Raw genomic sequence first — 22162 nt, forward strand, 5'->3', positions numbered from 1 at the left:
GACAGGTGTAAGATGATATCACAAAGTTGTTTTGATTTGCATTTCTCTGATCACTAAGGAGGTTGAGCATGACCTTAAGTATCTTTTGGCCATTTGAACTTCTTCTGTTGAGAATTCTCTGTTCAGTTCATTAACCCCATTTTTAATTGGCTTAATTATCATTTTTAACGTCTAGTTTCTTGAGTTCTTCATATATTTTGGAGATCAGACCTTTGTCTGTTGCGGGGTTGGTGAAGATCTTCTCCCAGTCAGTAGGGTGCCTTTTTGTCTTAGTGACAGTGTCTTTTGCTTTACAGAAGCTTCTCAGTTTTAGGAGGTCCCATTAATTCAATGTTGCCCTTAATGTCTGTGCTGCTGGGGTTATACATAGGAAGCGATCTCCTGTGCCCATATGTTGTAGGGTACTACCATTTTCTCTTCTATCAGGTTGAATGTGTTCAGATTGATATTGAGGTCTTTGATCCATTTGGACTTGAGTTTTGTGCATGGTGATAGATGTGGGTCTATTTTCATTCTTCTACAGGTTGACATCCAGTTATGCCAGCACCATTTGTTGAAGATGCTTTCTTTCTTCCATTGTACACTTTTAGCTCCTTTATCGAAAATGAGGTGTTCATAGGTTTGTGGGTTAAAATCCGGGTCTTCTATATCATTCCATTGGTCGACTTCTCTGTTTTTATGACAGTACCACACTGTTTTCATTACTGTAGATCTGTAATAGAGTTTGAAGTCAGGGATGGTAATGCTTCCAGAAGTTCCTTTATTGTATAAGATTGTTTTGGCTATCCTGGGTTTTTTGTTTTTCCATATAAAGTTGATTATTGTCCTCTCAAGATCTGTGAAGAATTTTGATGGGACCTTGATGGGGATTTCATTGAATCTATAGATTGCCTTTGGTAGAATTGCCATTTTTACTATGTTGATCCTCCCAATCCAAGAGCAAGGGAGATCCTTCCATTTTCTGGTATCCTCTTCAATTTCTTTCTTCAAAGACTTAAAGTTCTTGTCAAATAGATCTTTCACTTCTTTGGTTAGAGTTACCCCAAGATATTTTATGCTGTTTGTGGCTATCGTGAAAGGTGATGATTCTCTTATTTCCCTCTCTGCTTCCATATCCTTTGTGTATAAGAGGGCAACTGATTTCTTGGAGTTGATCTTGTATCCTGCCACATTACTAAAGGTATTTATCAGCTGTGGAAGTTCTTTGGTGGAGTTTTTGGGGTCGCTTATGTACACTATCATATCATCTGCAAATAACGCAAGTTTAACTCCTTTGTTTCCAATTCAATTCCCTTGATCCCCTTATGTTGTCTTATTGCTATTGCTAAGACTTCAAGAACTATATTGAAGAGGTATGGGGAGAGTGGACAGCCTTGGCGTGTTCCTGATTTTAGTGGGATGGCTTTAAGTTTCTCTCCATTTAATTTGATGTTAGCTGTCGGCTTGCTGTAAATAGCTTTAATTATATTTAGGTATGACCCTTGTATCGCTAATCTCTCCAAGACTTTTATCATAAATGGATGTTGAATTTTGTCAAATACTTTTTCAGCATCTAATGAAACTATCATATGGTTTTTTTCTTTCAGTTTATTTATATGATGGATTACATTGATAGATTTGAGTATGTTAAACCAGCCCTGCATCTTTGGGATGAAGCTTACCTGATCATAATGGATAATTTTTCTAATGTGTTCTTGGATTCGGTTTGCCAGTATTCTGTTGAGGATTTTTGCATCGATGTTCATGAGTGAGATTGGCCTGCAATTCTCTTTCTCGGTTGAGTCTTTGTGTGGTTTTGGTATCAGAGTTACTGTAGCTTCATAAAAGGAATTTGGCAATGATATTCTGTTTCTATATTGTGAAATAAATTTATAAGTATAGGTTTTAGGTCTTCTTGGAAGTTCTGGTAGAATCTGCATTGAAACCATCTGGTCCTGGACTTTTTTTGGAAGGGAGGTTTTTGATAACCGCTTCTAATTCTTCACGACTCACAGGTCTATTTAGGTTGTTTACCTAGTCCTGGTTTAACTTTGGTATATGGTATTCATCTAAAAAAGTGTCCATTTCTTTAACATTTCTCAGTTTTGTGGCATACAGGCTTTTGTAGTAAGATCTAATGATTCTCTGAATTTCCTCTGTGTCTGTGGTTATGTCCCCCTTTTCATTTCTGATTTTATTAATTTGCAAATTCTCTCTCTGCCGTTTGATTAGTTTGGATAGGGGTTTATCAATCTTGTTGATTTTCTCCAGGAACCAGCTTTTTGATTCATTGATTCTTTCAATTGTTTATTGTGTTTCTATTTTGTTGATTTCAGCCCTTAGTTTGATTATTGCCAGTCTTCTACCCCTTCTAGGTGAGTCTGCTTCTTTTTTTTCTAGAGCTTTCAGGTGGGCTGTTAAGTCTCCAATGTGTGCTTTCTCTGTTTTCTTTAAGTGGGAACTTAGTGCTATGAACTTTCCTCTCAGGACTGCTTTCATAGTGTCCCATAGGTTTGAGTATGTTGTTTCTTTATTTTCATTGACTTCAAGGAAGACTTTAATTTCTTTTTTTATATATTCCTTAATCCAGGTATGGTTCAGTAGTTGACTGTTCAGTTTCCATGAGTTTGTAGGCTTTCTGGGGGTAGCATTGTTGCTGAATTCTAGCTTTAATCCATGGTGATCTGATAAGATACAGGTGGTTACAGATATTTTTTTGTAACTCTGGATGTTTGCTTTGTTACCGAGTATGTGGTCAATCTTCGAGAAGGTTCCATGAACTGCAGAGAAGAAGGTATATTCTTTTCTATTTGGGTGGAATATTCTATAGATGTCTGTTAAGTCCATTTGATTCATTACCTCCATTAATTCTCTTATTTCTCTGTTAGGTTTCTGTCTAATTGACCTGTCCATTGGTGAGAGAGGAGTGTTAAAGTCTCCTACTATTAACATGTGAGGTTTGATTGCTGCCTTGAGTTTTAGCAATGTTTCTTTTACGTACGTGGGTGCTTTTATATTAGAGGCATAGATATTCAGGATTGAGACTTCCTCCTGATGAACTGTTCCTGTTATGAGTAGAAAATGTCCCTCTCCATCTCTTCTGATTGATTTAAGTTTGAAGTCAACTTTGTTAGAAATTAGTATGGCCACACCTGCTTGTTTTTTAGGTCCATTTACTTGATAAGCCTTATCCCAACCCTTTACTCTGATTAGGTGTCTGTCTTTGTGGTTGAGGTGTGTTTCTTGTAAACAGCAGAATGTTGGATCCTGTTTTCGTATCTAATCTCTTAGTCTGTGCCTTTTTATAGGTGAGTTGAGTCCATTGACATTAAGTGATATTAATGACCAGTGGTTGTTAACTCCGGTCACTTTTTTAGTAGTAGAGCTTGTGTGTTTCCCTTCTTCGAGTTGCGCTGGTGAAGGGTCTCTAGATGTCTGAGATACTGTGGTCATTGTTGGACTCCTTTTTAGTGATTTTACTTCTATTACTTTCTGTAAGGCTGGATTTGTGGCTACGTATTGTTTAAATTTGTTTTTATCCTGGAAAATTTTGTTTTCTCCATTTATAGTGAACGAAAGTTTGGCTGGGTATAGTAGTCTGGGCTTGCATCCACAGTCTCTTAGTTTCTGCAGTACATCTATCCAGGACCTTCTAGGTTTCATGGTTTCCATAGAGAAGTCAGGTGTAAGTCTGATAGGTTTACCTTTATAAGTAACTTCGCCTTTTTCTTTTGCAGCTCTTAATATTCTTTCTTTGTTCTGTATGCTTTGTGTTTTGATTATTATATGGCAAGGGGATGTTTTTTTTTTGATCCAGCCTATTCAGTGTTCTGTATGCTTCTTGAACCTTCATAGGTATATCTTGCTTTAGGTTGGGAAAGTTTTCTTCTATAATTTTATTAAATATGTTTTCTGGACCGTTGAGCTGCGCTTCTTCCCCTTCTTCTACTTCTATTATTCTTAGGTTTGGTCTTTTTATTGTGTCCCATATTTCCTGAATGTTTTGTGATGAGAGATTTTTGGCCTTGCTGTTTTTTTTTTTTTTTTTTGATCAGCGTGTTCATTTTCTCTGTGGTATCTTCAGAATCTGAGATTCTTTCTTATATCTCTTCTATTCTCTTGGTTATGCTTGTTTCTGTAGTCTCTATTCATTTGCCTAGATTTTCCATGTCCAACCAGCCTTTTGTTTGTATTTTCTTCTTTGCCTCCATTTCAGTTTTCAAGACTTGGACTGTTTCCATTATCTGTTTGATTGTTTTTCCTTGGTTTCCTAGTGTATCATTCACTGATTTAATCAATTCTTCAAACTTTCTGTTATACTTCTCATCCATTTCTATAAGGGCATATTTTACATACTGTTTAAGGGCGTCAATCACTTTCATAAAGTCAATTTTTTCTACTTCTTCATGATTAAGGTGTTCATGTCCTCCTGTTGTGAGGTCGCTGGGTTCTGGTGGTTTCATATTATTTTTCAGATTGTTGGGTGAATTCTTGCATTGGCGCCTGCCCATCTCTTCCTCCGAATGCTCTCCTGTGGATCTTCTTTTACAGGATCAGGTCTCCTTGCCTACTGTTGTACCTTCCCAGTGATGGTAGTCCCCAGTGATGGTTCTCCTGGTGTTCCAGTGATGGCTCTCCTGGTGACAATATCAGATCTCCGTGCCCAATGAGGGCTCTCCTGGTGTCAAGATTAGCTCTCCGTGCCCAATGATGGCTCTCCTGGTGCCAAGCTTAGATCTCCTTCCTGGTTGGGTAGTTCGTAAACAAAGCGCCTACCTTGCTTGGTGCAGGCAGGCCAGTGAAACTAAGGAACTCCTGCCCGCCTGTTTGCCCTGAGGATTCGCCCCCAGCGCCCAGACAGGCTGAGCTAGGTGGTGTTATGTGCCCAAAGCAGGAAGGGGGCAGAAGGAAGAAGGATTGTGGATGCAAGCTGGGTGAGGTAGGAAGAGAGAGGCAGTCTGCAAGGAGTAGAGTCTCTGCAGGGAGCCCAGGATGGATGGGGGGTGGGTGTGAGGAACTTCTGAGTTCCCTGTCTGGGGCTGCTGCCGCGGGTCACAAACTCACCCCAATGATGGCTCTCCTGGTGCCGAGATCAGATCTCCGTGCTGGTTGGGTAGTTCGTAAACAAAGGGCCTACCTTGCTTGGCAATGGGTTTTTGATCCTACTGCACATACTGGCTTTGTGGGAGTATAGGCAGTTTGGATGCTCACCTTACTAGACCTGGATGGAGGTGGGTGGTCCTTGGACTTCCCACAGGGCAGGGAACCTGGATTACTCTTAGGGATGATAAGAGAGGGGGACTTGATGGGGGAGGGAGAGGGAAATGGGAGGTGATGGCGGGGAGAAGGCAGAAATCTTTAATAAATAAATAAACAATAAAAAAATAATTTTATACTGAATACTGTATTTACATCATTTCCACCTTTCTGTCTTTGCCCTCCAACTCTTTCTATTACTCCAACCCCCTCTCAACTCCATGACTTCCTCATGCGCAGTCCAAGTAGTGTTGCCTGAGTGTACATCAATTTTGCAATGACCACTTACAGGTGTGTCAACTCACAACCCACAGGATATACCGTCAATGGTACCTCTGAACTCAGGACAACTAAAGATCAGAAATTATTTAAAACATTTTAAGTTTAGAACTTTGGGAGAAAATTCAATTTTTCAATTTTTAACTCAATTTGTGGTTCTGGGACATGCATTTTGGAGACAAAAATGCTGTGTTAAATTATGAAAAAGATGGATTCTTCTGCACTATCTGACAAGTTGATCATAACAACATACAACTTTTTTCTCCAGACATCTCACACTCCAAATTATTTCAAAACTGACCATCATTTTAAAAGAAAGTCTCTCAGTTTACTTTTCTGTTTAAGCATGTCTTAATTTCGCAAGTCCACCATGTCATGCCAGAGTAATCAGGAGGCAAAGTTTGAAAATCACTGACAAAAACAAACATTTGCTCTACCTCCCTGTTCTGCTTGAACTCAACTAATACCAAGGCAGCAAGGGGCAGGAGACATGAGTTTATTCAGAAGGTCATTTGCCTAAGATGAATTGGGTTCATAAGTTAAAGCTCTAGACCATTAACTGAGACAAGGGCTCTCTTAATAATTAGCAAACAGAAATAATCAGCCATAGAAATTCGGCAAACAAAAATCACTTCTTATATATTCTTTAAACTATATTTACTTGTTTATTGGAGGGTCATTCCATGGTACATGTGTGGGTCAGAAGACAATGTCGACTTATTTCTTTACCTTCACCATATAATTCCTGGGAACAGTTTAAGTCTTTAGATATGCCAGCAATTTTCTTTACCACTGAGCCACATCACAACCCACACCCTTTCACAACATGATAAAAATTATACCATAATATAGCTGCCTTAGGTATTATTCACTTTTCATTTGGCACAGCCTAGAGTCACCTGAGAAAGGAATCTCAGTGAAAATCACGTAATCCTGTGGGTATATCTTTGAAGGATTGTCTTCATTATTAATATATATCAATTTTGCGAATCATCATTCCCTAGGCAGATGGTCCTTAGCTGTATGAAAGATAACTAAGCAAGACTTCCTCTGATTTCTGGCTGGATGCAAAAGCTAATGCATTTAAAATATGGTACAACTTCCCTGTCTTGTCTACTTAATGGAGCAACAGGAAGACATGACAGAGATAGACAGAGATGCTAGTTCTTCTTCTTGATTGCCCATATAATGGGCTTTAGAGTCACCCTGAAAACAAACTTAGCATGTCCGAGAATTTCTAGACAATGCTAAGTGACATAGGAAGATCCATCTGAACTGTAGATGACAATATCCCATGTGCTAGAATCCTGAATAGAGTCTCTCTCTGTCTCTCTTTCTCTGTCTTAGTTTCTCTCTCACAATGGATACAGTGTGAAGTGCTGCCTCATGCTCCTGACACTATGCCTTCTCAACTGTGATAACTGCAGCTTTGAAGTGTGAGCTAGAATGAAGCCTTCTTCCTTAAGCAGCTCCTGTTTGTTATTGTGTCACAGCCAAAGAAAGACAAAGGAAGCAGGGTTGGGATTCTGGGGTAGGTGGCTCTGGACTTTCTGTAGACTCTGAAGACAGCTTCATCTGTGTTATAGACAGCTAGTGAGTTGACATCCTAGAATATGATTGATGGTAAGACCCTTGGGTGAAATAAACTTTCTCAAGTTCAGTGGTCTACTTATAACATGGATGCCATATTGTACACACCTTCCCTTTCCAACAGTGTCATCTCCTGACCCATCACCTGTTGTGATTGTGAGTGCTAGATCCATGATTCTGGCCATGCTACTTTTTACTATGAGGAATTTGAACTGTTTTGCCACTTTAACCTAGTGAAATAAGTTCAACTAGTAATCCAGAGAGAACGAAGTTATAGATTAACATCACATTCCCTAACAGCTTTTCTTTATCAACAAAAACAGAGAGCAAAGCTGAAGAGATAGCACAGCAATTGAAAGCACTTGCAATTCTTGCAGAGAACCTGTTGTGGCTCCCAGAACCCACAGTGTTGACTCACAAACCCATGTAACTCCAGGTCCAGGGACCCAAGCCTTCTTCTGACATTGGTTAGTACTAGAAAGAGACATGATGCAGGTGAAATGTCCATCCGTGTTTTGATTTCTTTTCTTTTGTTTTGTTTTTGAGACAGGGTTTCCTCTGTGTATCCCTGATGTCCTGGAAATTGATCAGAAAACCAAGCTGACATTGAACTCAGAGATTCACCTGAATCTGCCTCCAGTATGCTTAGATTAGAAGTTTGTTGCACCATGCACCTGATTTATTTTTAATATAACATAAGAATGTGAGGAAGAGGAGTAGACATGACCAATGTTTGTCATCCTTAGGCCCACAGATGCTAAGGAAATTCCACACCTCGCAGTCATTTTAGTGGCTGCTGCAGACACATCATGCAGACCAGAGTTAATCCCTGCTTAGGTCCAAAGATGCATGGAATGTTCCATAAGGACTTCATGAGTGTATGTGTCTCCAGCACCTCTATTGGTAGCTGAGGAACCACGTTGGAGACCATAACTGACTCATGGTAAGGCCATAATCTGTGAAGAGAGAGAAAACTGATGACTCAGGCAAGGGTCAACAACTCAGAACTGAACTCACATCCTTCATTCTGTATGACCACCATGGAATAAAACTAGATATCAATAACCACAGAAACTATGAGAAGCACACAAGCTCATGAAACAAAACAGCTCATTACTGAATGAAAACAGAGCCAAGTAAGAAATCAAGAAGGAAATTTGAATTTCCTAGAAAGTAATGAAAATGAAAATACAGTGTATCCAAATCTATGGAACACAATGAAGGCATCCTAAGAGGAAGGTTTGCAAAACTAAGTAACTACATTAATACACTTAAGACAGCTCATATTAATAAGTAATGCACTTGAAGTCCTTGAAAAAATAAGAGAATATGCTACTTTTAAAACAAGAAGAGTAGACAGAAAGAGAGAATCAAAGTAGAGACAAAAACACCAGGGAGACCCAAGGGAACTCCGAAGAAGAGGGAGAGAATGGACTTTGGAAGCCAGAGGTTTCAAGAACACCACAAGTACTCAGCCTAGAGAGTCAATTAAAAAGAGCTCTCAGGGCTCACAGAAGTAAAAAGACAAACATTGACCCTCGAAGTGTCTGAGCTACATCCTCTGCATATATGTTATAGTTGGAGGAGGGACTGGAAGGAGTGGGGAGGATAAACTGCAATCAGGATTTAATATATGAGATAATAAAAAGTTGGGACTGATATTACTGAAATACACATGCACAAACTAGAAGTTTAGATCAGAGCATTACTAACAGCCAATTATCTGCAGGGTCCCTCATCTGAAAGCCTTCATAGACAGTGAGTGAAAGAGAAATGAACCCAAATCCAGTCTTTGCTGAGAAATGGACAAACGTACATGGGGAAATACAAAGACAGAGCTGAATCATATAGTTGTACCTGCCTAAGACTGGAGAGATGGTTCAGTGGTTAAAAGCCGTGGCTGCTCTTGTAGAAGACCCAGGTTCAATTCCCAGCACTCATGGCAGCTCATTCCATCGCCCAACACCACCCATTTCATCATCCTCCTAATTGTCAGCCCTTCCCTGAAATTCCAGCAGAGTCCCTAGGCACATGTACAGCCCATACATGTATGAAGAACAGGTGAGTGACTGGCCTCCCAGTTGAGCCACCCAAATATCTCCATACCCAGATGCCCAGGGCACATACCCTGCAGTTACTCCTCTCATCTCAGCATGAGGAAGGCAACTGGGCCCTGCTTTAAAGTCTGGTAGAATTCCAATGTACTGGTGTGTAGGGGAAGCACCAGCCAATCACCTTGTTTGTAGGGCGGGTACCCATTAGGCGAATGTTTACCTATAAATCTGGCAGGTGTGCTCCCCGCACTCCCTTTTGTTTCCTGCTCTTCGCTGGAACCCTGGTTTTGTTAGCTCTCCCCTTATTAAAGCTGAATATATTATATTAAACTAGCTTGGTTAATTCTGTTCTCTGTTTGTTTACGCCGCATCACTGGTGCAGTCCCCAGCAGCCAGGAAGCAGGTCAGAGACCTTGCTGTCAGTTAGGCCACAAACACCTCCATACACTGGATTTTGTTCTGCTGGGAGTCACTCCACTGACCAATTCCACCCACTTCATCATCTTCCCCAGGCCAGATGTTCCCCACAACTCAAGCAGAAACCATATTTCCATAAGGCCAGTTTGGAACAAAACACCCAAATTCCCATGAACCTCATCTCAGCACACTACTGGACCCGAAGACCAGCTATATACTAATACTCTTGGACTTATAGGCCAGAAAACAATAAATAAAGCAGTAAATAAAGGAACTGAACACCTATGCTACAAATACAAACAAAAGTCATAATATTCGGACCTATAAACATTCCAAATCCAGACTCTTGAAAGTCAGCATAAGAACATTCGAGGTTTCACTGGCCTGCCTGCACCAAGCAAAGTAGGCGCTTTGTTTACGAACTACCCAACCAGCACGGAGATCTGATCTCAGCACCAGGAGAGCCATCATTGGGGTGAGTTAGTGACCTGCGGCAGCAACCCCAGACAGGGAACTCAGAAGTTCCTCATCCCCCTAACTTCCGGGCACCCTGCAGGGATTCTACTCCCCGTAGAACTGCCTCTCTCTTCCTATCCCACCCAGCTTGCATCCAGAACCCTTCTTCCTTCTGCCCCCTTCCCTCTTTGGGCACATAACACCACCCTGCTCAGCCAGTCTGGGCACTGGGGGCGAATCCTCAGGGCAAACAGGCGGGCAGGAGTTCCTTTGTTTCACTGGCCTGCCTGCACCAAGCAAAGTAGGCGCTTTGTTTACGAACTACCCAACCAGCAAGGAGATCTAAGCTTGGCACCAGGAGAGCCATCATTGGGCACGGAGATCTGATACTGGCACCAGGAGAGACATCACTAGAGCAGCAAGAGAGCCATCACTGGAGAGTGCCATCACTGGGAAGGTACATCAGTAGGCAAGGAGACCTGATCCTGTAAAAGAAGATCCATAGGAGAGCATTCGGAGGAAGAGATGGGCAGGCGCCAATGCAAGAATTCACCCAACAATCTGAAAAACTATATGAAACCACCAGAACACAGCAACCTCACAACAGGAGAGCATGAGCACCTTAATCATGAAGAAGTAGAAAAAATTGACTTTATGAAAGTGATTGACGCCCTTAAACAGCATGTTAAAAAATGTCCTTATAGAAATGGATGAGAAGTATAACAGAAAGTTTGAAGAATTGATTAAATCAGTGAATGATACCCTAGGAAACCAAGGAAAAACAATCAAACAGATAATGGAAACCGTTCAAGACTTGAAAACTGAAATGGAGGCAAAGAAGAAAACACAAACAGAAGGCCGGCTGGACATGGAAAATCTGGGTAAAGGAATAGAGACTACAGAAACAAGCATAACCAACAGAATACAAGAGATAGAAGAAAGAATCCTTAATGTATTTCACAATATAGAAACAGAAGAGTCATTGCCAAATTCCTTTTATGAAGCTACAGTAACTCTGATACCAAAAGCACACAAAGACTCAACCAAGAAGGAGAATTACAGGCCAATCTCACTCATGAACATTGACTCAAAAATCCTCAACAAAATACTGGCAAACCGAATCCAAGAACACATTAGAAAAATTATCCATTATGATCAAGTAGGCTTCATCCCAGAGATGCAAGACTGGTTTAACATACGCAAATCTATCAATGTAATCCATCATATAAATAAACTGAAAGAAAAAAACCATATGATTGTTTCATTAGATGCTGAAAAAGCATTTGACAGAATTCAACATCCCTTTATGATAAAAGTGTGGAGAGATTAGGGATACAAGGGTCATACCTAAATATAATTAAAGCTATTTACAGCAAGCTGACAGCTAACATCAAATTAAATGGAGAAAAACTTAAAGCCATCCCACTAAAATCAGGAACAAGCCAAAGCTGTCTACTCTCTCCATAACTCTTCAATATAGTGCTTGAAGTTTTAGCAATAGCAATAAGACAACATAAGGGGATAAAGACGATTCGAATTGGAAAGGAAGAAGTTAAACTTGCGTTATTTGCAGATGATATGAGAGTGTACATAAGCAACCCCAAAAACTCCACCAAAGAATGCCTACAGCTGATAAACACCTTTAGTAATGTGGCAGGATAAAAGATCAACTCCAAGAAATCAGTCGCCCTCTTATACACAAAGGATGTAGAAGCAGAGAGGGAAGTAAGTGAATCATCACCTTTCACGATAGCCACAAACAGCATAAAATATCTTGGGGTAACTCTAACCAAGGAAGTGAAAGATCTATTTGACAAGAACTTTAAGGCATTGAAGAAAGAAACTGAAGAGGATACCAGAAAATGGAAGGATCTCCCTTGCTCTTGGATTGGGAGGATCAACATAGTAAAAATGGCAATTCTACCAAAGGCAATTTATACATTCAGTGCAATCCCCATCAAGGTCCCATCAAAATTCTTCACAGATCTTGAGAGGACAATAATCAACTTTATATGGAAAAACAAAAAACCCAGGATAGCCAAAACAATCTTATACAATAAAGGAACTTCTGGAAGCATTACCATCCCTGACTTCAAACTCTATTACAGAGTTACAGTAATGAAAACAGCATGGTACTGGCATAAAAACAGAGAAGTCGACCAATGGAATCATATAGAAGACCCAGATTTTAACCCACTTCTTATGAACACCTCATTTTCGATAAAGGAGCTAAAAGTATACAATGGAAGAAAGAAAGCATCTTCAACAAATGGTGCTGGCACAACTGGATGTCAACCTGTAGACGAATGAAAATAGACCCATATTTATCACCATGTACAAAACTCAAGTCCAAATGGATCAAAGACCTCAATATCAATCTGAACACACTCAACCTGATAGAAGAGAAAATGGGAAGTACCCTACAACATATGGGCACAGGAGATCGCTTCCTATGTATAACCCCAGCAGCACAGACATTAAGGGCAACATTGAATTAATGGGACCTCCTAAAACTGAGAAGCTTCTGTAAAGCAAAGGACACTGTCACTAAGACAAAAAGGCACCCTACTGACTGGGAGAAGATCTTCACCAACCCCGCAACAGACAAAGGTCTGATCTCCAAAATATATGAAGAACTCAAGAAACTAGACGTTAAAAATGATAATTAAGCCAATTAAAAATGGGGTTAATGAACTGAACAGAGAATTCTCAACAGAAGAAGTTCAAATGGCCAAAAGATACTTAAGGTCATGCTCAACCTCCTTAGTGATCAGAGAAATGCAAATCAAAACAACTTTGTGATTTCATCTTACACCTGTCAGAATGGCTAAAATCAAAAACACCAAGGATAGCCTTTGCTGGAGAGGTTGTGGAGAAAGGGGTACCCTCATCCATTGTTGGTGGGACTGCAAACTTGTGCAACCACTTTGGAAATCATTGTGGCGGTTTCTCAGAAAAATTGGGATCGACCTACCCCTGGACCCAGCAATACCACTCTTGGGAATATACCCAAGAGATGCCCTATCATATGACAAAAGCATTTGTTCAACTATGTTCATAACAGCATTATTTGTAATAGCCAGAACCTGGAAGCAACCTAGGTGTCCTTCAATGGAAGAACGGATGAAGAAAGTGCGGAATATATACACATTAGAGTACTACTCTGCGGTAAAAAACAATGACTTCTCGAATTTTGCATGCAAACGGATGGAAATAGAAAATACTATCCTGAGTGAGGTAACCCGGACCCAAAAAGAAGATCATGGGATGTACTCACTCATAATTGGTTTCTAGCCATGGATAGGTGCCACTGAGTCTATAATTTGTGATCCTAAAGAAGCTAAACAAGAGGGTATACCCAAGGAAAAACATATAGTTACCCTCCTGGCTATGGGAAATAGACAAGATTGCTGGGCAAAAATTGGAATCTTGGGGGTGGTGTGGGATGGGGGTGAGGGGAGATGGAGAGAGAAAAGTGTGAAGGAGAGGATGAGGGGAACTGGGGGAAACGGGATGATTGGGGATAAAGGAAGGCTGGATAGGGGAGCAGGGAAACTCATATCTTAGTTAAGGGAGCCACCTAAGGGTTGGTAAGAGACTTGAACTTGGAATGGCTACCAGATGCCCAGGGCAATGTCCCCAGTTAGTTCCTTGGGCACCTGAGGATAGGGAACCTGAAATGAACCTATCCTATAGCCATACTGATGAATATCTTGCATATCACCATAGAACCTTCATCTAGCAATGGATGGAGATAGAGACAGAGACCCACACTGGAGCAGAGGACTGAGTTCCCAAGGTCCTAATGAAGAGTAGAAGGAGGGAGAACATGAACAAGGAAGTCAGGACAACGAGGGGTGCACCCACCCACTGAGACAGTGGGGCCGATCTATTGGGAGCTCACCAAGGCCAGCTGGACTGTGACTGAAAAAGCATGGGATAAAACCGGACTCTCTGAACATGGCAGATATGAGAGCTGACGAGAGGCCAAGGACAATGGCATGGGGTTTTGATCCTACTTCATGTTCTGGCTTTGTGGGAGCCTAGACAGTTTGGATGTTCACCTTCCTAGACCGGGATGGAGGAGGAAGGTCCTTGGACTGTCCACAGGGCAGGGAACTGCTCTTGGGACTGGAGAGGGAGGAGAAGAGGAGTGCGGGGAGGGGGAGAGGGGCTGGAGGAGGGGGACGGAAATGGGAGGCGGGGAGGAAGCAGAAAATTTAAAAAAAAAAAGAACATTCGATAACACGGGGAATATGGTACCACCAGAACCCATTGATACTGAGAGCAAGATGTGATCATTCCAACATGCCTGAAACCCAAGAAAATGATCCTGACAATAACTTTGTGAATATGTTAGAGGCCCTTAACTATGAAATGAAAATTCTCTAAAATAATTCAAGGAAGATATAAACACAAAATGAAGAAATCAATAAATTCCTTAAATAATGTCCTTCCATACTGAATTGTATGTGTATAAAACAAATATAATTCATTTAGAGTCAGTGCAGAGTACTCTGACTTTATTAAATCTCCTTGAAATTGAGTTCAAATTAACTGGAGATAAGGAGTTATTGTGCACACAGCATGTAATAAAGACCTGATCATGATGTGTGACTGATGGGCATCACTTGACTTAAGAGAAGTTTCCAGGGGTCAGGGGCTCCCAATCACTGGCTGTGCTTTAGAATTGCTAAAGAGCCTTAAACATTCACAATGTCTGGTCATATCAGACATGTTGAAATGATTCACCCAGATTGTGGCTGTTAATCATACAGGTTAGTCTCCTTCATGACCAAAGTTAAAAGTCTCTGATGTGACACAGGATATGTGTATCACTAAGGATGGCTTTTGAGGATTTCAAAGCCCACACTAGGCCCAATGCTGCTAGTCTCTCTGCTTGTGGATCAAATATAGTTCTCAGTTCCTTTTCCAGCCCTATACCTGCCATGCCTGCTGCCATGTTCCCCATCATGATGATAATGGAACAAGCTTCTGAAATTGTACACAAGTCCCCAATTAAATCCTTTCTTTTATAAGAGCTCTCATGGTTATGGTGTCTCCTCATAGGAAGACAATGGTGACTAAGACTATGAACATGCTATGTAAATCACTGCCCGATAATTAAGTTCTTTTTTTTTTTTTAAGTTTTTTGAGACAGGGTTTCTCTGTGGTTTTGGAGCCTGTCCTGGAACTAGCTCTTGTAGACAAGCTGGTCTCGAACTCACAGAGATCCACCTGCCTCTGCCTCCCAAGTGCTGGGATTAAAGGCGTGCGCCACCACCGCCCGGCCCAATAATTAAGTTCTTACACACATGCATGAAGTATGCAGTGCTTTCCTGTTCCATTGTCTTTCTTCATGGGAGCTGAGGAGGATATAAGCGGCCTACAGTTGCAATGTAGCTGTCCTGTAAATGTGTGCAGTGGGTTATTTAGATGAATAGATGGACAGAGCATTTGTCTTGGAAGCAAACAAGGCTCTGGGAGAACAGACAAGCTCCAGTCACTCACAGTTTGACACCCTTCTCTGATGACAGTTTTCTTTCCTTTCCTGTAATAAGACCAAATAGCTATGTTGTATGCTTCCTCATCCCCTCAAGACTGAAGAAACTGAGGAAACTAATTATGAAAGTACTGAATTGCTTAAGGACCCCTTTCAAATTACCCTTAGAAGCTAGATAAAAAGGGACAATTCTTCCTGGACTCCTTGTCCACCATCAAACTGAATGGGCAAACCTGGTTTTCAGGCACTTTGATAATTGAGTCATTCTATAAGGTTGAAATTGCGATACATGCTCAGGATTACCATATGATTCAATGAAAGCAAAATTAACTTTATATTGCCTTCAAAATTCATTTTACATATACTTAAAATATTATCTAAAGTTTTAACTTGGCCTTTTGACTTAAAGTTTATGTCACTGAAGAACACAAACCAACTTAACTTTTTCCCTGGCTCTGTACACACAACAGATGCCCAACTAATACTTGCCTACTTAGACGATAGATAAGTGATTTTACTCTTCAGTATCAATGAATATTTAGGGATAAGGAACTCAGGATATAGAGTAATGATATATAGTCTGTTTATGTGTATAAAGCATCATGGTCCTTAATGTATCTGTTCCATTTGCTTCTATAATTGTTGGTGTGTCACCCATTGCTTCTTATTGTGATTGTTGAACTATTGCAGATTCCACTGAAGTTGAGCAGTCAACCAGTTCTACAACCAATAACCCATCATTTTGAAGTTTGTGTCAAGAGGCAAACCCATAATTGGCACATGAATTTCCCTCATGTTATATTCTTCAAGGGGGCTGTGTCACAGAACACCAGAAAATTTAGTGTACTGTACAATGAAACCCAGATGAAATGGACTTAATGCATAGTCTTTGATGATTGAGTATTCAGTAATTCATTGATAATGCTCAAGGCCTATATAGAGTATCATCCATAGTGTGATTCAAAGAAAATAATAAAGTCAATGATCGATATAGAGATTTGTTTTCTGATTATCTTGGGACCATGATACTGATTCCAATTCCAGTTAGTTCTCTTCCATTCTGAACTCTAACTGTAGTAATTGTTTCTCTATAGTTCTATCAGTAATTTTAATGAAAATAGGAACTATCATGTTGACTATTAGTAAAAGTATATCACATTGTTTCTTTTAAAAATTTTGTGATATTCAAAATATAAATACATATCTCTTTCAAAAATATGGGATATCATTATACACATTAGTGAGAAAAACACTGAATCAAAAAAATAAGATTCCAATCCTTTCTAATTACCACAGTAACCCACTGTGTGAGCCAATTTGAGACCTGTGCTTGACTCTCAATGTTTGATGATGCTGATCCAGTTTGAACTGACAGGTTGCTCAAGAAATTTATTCATATTCCAATTCGGTAGTCTTTGAAGGATTTTAATATAACCCAAGTGAAATGTTAATATCCTTTTATTAGATTTCATCTATTTTATCATCTTCATCTCCTGTCACATCTCTGAAAGGGTATTTTTTCTCAGACGTTTTTGGAATCCACAGTTGTTGCTATTGTATGTTATAGAGAGGCTGCTAGTTTGTTCCTGGCTGCTCAGTCCTGAAATAATTACACAGAAACTATATTATTTAAATCAGTATTTGGCCCATTAGCTCTATTTAATTACTGCTAACTCTTACATCTTAATTTAACCCATTTCTATTAATCTGTGTATTGCCATGTTGCAGTGGCTTACCAGCAAAGTTTCAGCCTTTCTGTCACTGGCAGTGACTCCATGGCTTCTCCTTGATTCTGCCTTCTTCCTCCCAGAATTCAGTTTAGTCTTTTTCCACATAACTCAACAGTCAATTCCAGAGACTCTAGAAACACCTGGGATGGATAAGGACCTCCAGGCATGCCTGTGGCTGATAGGTGTTTGTTTGAGTTGGCTATGGTGAAAGCCTACCCACTATAGGTGGTGCCATATGGTGTAGAGGACTATATAAGTAGAGAAAGGGAGCTGAGCATCATGGACTCATTACCATCTGCTTCCTGATTGTGGAGCACATGACCAGTCTTCTAGCTCCTGTCCCTGCCTTCCCCTCCAAGACCAACTTTTAAGTAGAACTGTGCTTTTCTCAGGGTATTTATCATAGCAACACCAAGACAAAACCCATCTTCAACTCTTCCATGTCCTGCAACAGTGAAAATAAAATTATAATTGCTAGGTGGTCAAAGAATTTGGCAACAAAAGCTAATGTGTTCCAGTATTATCCAGTATCATATGCCTCACTGGATTTTTTCACCTTAGTGTCCAAACTACCATTCTCTTCCTGGGTCTTTTAGTCTAAAACCATTGTGTGGAGTTCATGAATGAGGCCACTGCTGACTCCAAATGAGACCCAGTAGTTTAGTGAAGAGATCTACATGGAAGACCTGTCCTTACACAAGAAGCTTGTGCTTTGGTAAGGAGAGCCCACTGGTGACTTCAGTGCCAGAGAATCTGATGTTTCTTTTAGCCTCTGCAGGCAACTGTTCACTAAGGCACAGGCCAACACAGGAACACACACACACACACACACACACACACACACACACACACACAAATTTAAATAAAATAGTGTTTTGAAAGGATGAGCATTTGTTTACTGGGGGAGGAATTTAACTGAAAATGTATTTTTACTCGCATAATATATCCTTCTTATTTTTCTTTTCCCACTATTCCTTCCAGTCCCATAGACACACAACACTTCCTATCCAGATCTACTCATTTTTCATCTCTCATTAGGAAACAAACAGGCTTCTAAGGAATAATAAAATATAATACAAAATTAAAACAAAACAAGCAAGAAAAAAGAGCCTAAGAGAAGGCATAGGAGTCAGACTCTATCATTTACACACTCAGGTATCACAGCAAAACATAAAACATAGGACTATAATACATAGAGAGAGGTCCTTGTGCAGAACAGTGCATGACCCTTGCATGTTACCTCAGTCTCTGGGAGTTCATACATGCTTCAATAGAGGGCCTTATTTTCTGGGCATCCTTCCTACCTTTGGGTTCTTATACTCTTTCTGCTTCCCCTTTCACAAGGTTCCCTGAATCCATAAGGGAAGGATTTGATGGAGACCTCCAATTTAGGGATCAGTGTTCCAAGGTTTGCATGTGGGTCTCTTTATTTGTTCCCATCTGCTGCAGGATGAAGTTTCTCTAGATGATGACCGAGCAAGACACTGATCTGTTTGCCTGGCCAAAACAAAGTAATTTTGTATGTGAACTGATCATTAAAGTACGAGATGAAGTGTCTATGAATATGATCAATAAGAGGGAGAAGAAATGAGGATATGGCAGCAATTGTGATCAAAGGATATTATATGCTTGCAAGAAAATATTACTAGGTGCTATGTATAATGAATACATGACAGTAAAAAATGAATTGACCTAGCCAGGCATGGTTGTACTTGCCTTGAATCGCAAGGCTTGGGAGGCAGAAATAGGCACATCTCTGTGAGTTCAAGGCCATTCAAGCCTACTAAGTAAGTTCTGAGACAACATAGGCTATTACACAGGGAAATACTGTTGCAAAACAACAACAAAAATGGATTGCCCAAATTACTAAGAATATCAAAAATAATGGAAGCCCAGCTTCTTAGTCTTCGAAAAATGACACCGATTCAAAATAAAAGTAATTTTTGTAGTAAGTCAGGGTGGAATAGGGTTTTTGTGGTATATTCCTATTTCTCAAAATAATTATAGATTAAAATGAAAGAAGAGGGATGGGAAGATGTTACCACGTCTCTGAAAGAGTTAAGAAACAGTGATATTCTAACCACCATGAGCAGAATCCTCCACCATGGAGTCAAGAATCAGGCCATGACTGGAGCTTACTGCATATATAGTCTTGACCTAGAAATGAGCTTCAAGACACTGAGAGACCCCCCCCATTTCAAAAGATAAAGTTGAAGTCCAACAAGATGACACAGTGAGTAAAGGTGCCAGCTGTCAAGACTTACAACTTGGATTTAATCCCCAAGACCCACATGATAGAAGGAGAGAACCAACTCCTTCAAGTTGTCTTATGACTTCTACTCAGGCACAGTGATGTATATGCATGTGTGCCCACACACACTAAAATGCAATTTAAAATGCTAATAATAAAGTGAAAAGCAATTGAGGAAGACACCATCATATCACCCTCTAGCCTACACAAATGTGCACACACATGTGAACACATAAATATATACACAAACATACAACATACACATAAATAATGGCAGAATGAATGGATATATTCCCAAGCAATAGGAAAAGTCAACAAGGGTTACTCTCATCTGTACTAATAAGACTAGGTCTCAGCCAGACCCAAACTCCAGGTACTATGAAGGCAAAACCATTTAGTTTTTGGTGTCTTCTGGACTGGAGAAGACATTTACACTGATGGAACCACAAAAGTTCTGGTTATCTGCACAAAACCCACACAAGAATAGCCAGTCCATTTTCCAGAATGTATGTGGAGGGGTTCATCAGTCCCTCATAGCTGAGGAGCTAATGAGAGTTCATTGTTACTAGAGAAGGAACAGTCAACTTTTTCTGGGGTGTAGCCCCAGATAGTCGCCTCTGCTCCATTGGATGGCCCCAGACTATGAACACATGGGCAACACTAATTAGACTCAGTCATTTATAAATGAAAATAAAAGATGGCATTGCGAGGATGATTTGGGAGGTTATTCAAAGGAATATGATCAGGGAAGTAGGGGATGTTTATGAACAATTTACATTGGGTATATATAGTAAAGTCTTGAATAAAATTTTTACTTATATTTATAAAAAGTATTTTATTTCTGATTTTGAGATGCTAAGCTCTAACCAGGATGTTTCTGTCATACCTTCCTCCTCAAGGCTCAGGGATCATGTGGAATAGAAGGCAGAAAGATTGTAAGAGCCAGATGTAGTGGATGACTTCAGGAAACAGCATTTTTCAGACACAGCATGACAGATGCACATATGAACTCAACAGACACTAGTACATAATTCACACAAAGTGCACAAGCTCAAACCAGACAAAATGCTAGCATATAGGAGCTTAACATTCTACCACTAGCCGAGGAAATATTGTCAAATTATAAGCCCTAAGAGAGGGAAAGTCAGTTTTCGTCACTGGGGTGAATTGGGTATGTCAACTACACTCCAGGGCAGGCCTCACATCCAGGAATAGCTATCTAACATGAACTGGACACCATAGTTTGGTTTGAAAAAGTTGGAGAGAATATAAACTGGGGTAGGAAGGAAGATAGAGGAGGATCTGGTAGGAGTTGAGGAAATTAATTATTATAATCAAAATATGAAGTTCTCATCAAACATAAAAAAGGGATTTTAAATATGAGGAGGATGCCAAGACATCCCTGGGAAGTGAAAACAGAAGAAATCTGTGAGAGGACCGAGGCCAGGTGCTTATATTAGTGGGAACATGAGTGATCCAGTTGCAGGGGCACAGAAGAGGAGAGTACCAATAGATACTATTGGAAAGTGGGGGCATTTCAGAGTCTGGTAAAAGTCTCATGCAAGGTAATCTCCCAGAAATCTACAAGGACGACCCTAGTCAAGACCCCTAGCAATAGCAGATATATAGCCTGAACTTGTCATCGCTTATGACCACCCTGGTTCCTAAACCAATTGTCATCAGAAAGGCTTCATTATATACAACTGATTTAAACAGAGCAGACTCACAAAAAAACATTAGGTGGCGTTCAGGGAATACTACAGAAGAGGGGGAAAAGGATTGTAGGAGCCAGAGGAGTCAAGGGCACCACAATAAAACTCACAGAATCAGCTAACTTAGCCTCATAGGAGCACACAGAGACTAAACTGAGAACCAGGTAGCCTGCGTGGGGATTGCCCTAGGAACTCTGCATGTATTTTAGAGCTGTGTAGTTTGGTCCTCTTGTGAAACTCTTAACATCAGGAGCAGGGGTTGTCTTGATTCTTCTACTGACTTTTGGAACTCTACTCCTCATTCAGCCCAGTTCTAATACACAGGAGGTTTTTAGTATTACTACAACTTGATAGCCTTTGTTTTATTCACAATTCTCATGGGAGACCTGACCTTTCCAAAACAGAAATGGAGGAGGAGTAGATGGGGGAATGGGAACAGATCAGGGTATTAGGGGAAAGGATTGGGAGGAGAGGAGGAGAAGAAACTGGCTAGGATGAAGATAAATAAGCAAATAATTTTATTTTTTAAAAGAGATGTTTATATTTTCAGTGTAATGTGTTTTTTGTAGTATATTGCAACTAAAACATCTTTTATCAGCTTTATAATAAGAGATGTCACAATGCTTCACATTTTCATAAAAATGTATTATTGATCAAATTGCAGAGGCAAGGTTACTCTCAAAAGAATTCAAAATAACAGATGGAGCCAACCAGATGTGGATTGAGGTGGTACTATAACGACCAGAGAAGATTAATTTCTCATCTATCATTGACTTAGTCATTTTTTTACACCGAGTATTGACACTGAGAGATCTCAATGGATGTATGAAACCTCATAATGATCTCTCAAGGCCACTCAACTAAACCCTATCTTCTCCTGGGTTTTATTCATGAAGTCAACTAGAGTTTCCAATGCTCTTAGGTTTCAGCTTCTT

This window comes from Chionomys nivalis, chromosome 3 (genome assembly GCF_950005125.1).
Source record: "Chionomys nivalis chromosome 3, mChiNiv1.1, whole genome shotgun sequence".
Taxonomy (NCBI): Eukaryota; Metazoa; Chordata; class Mammalia; order Rodentia; family Cricetidae; genus Chionomys; species Chionomys nivalis.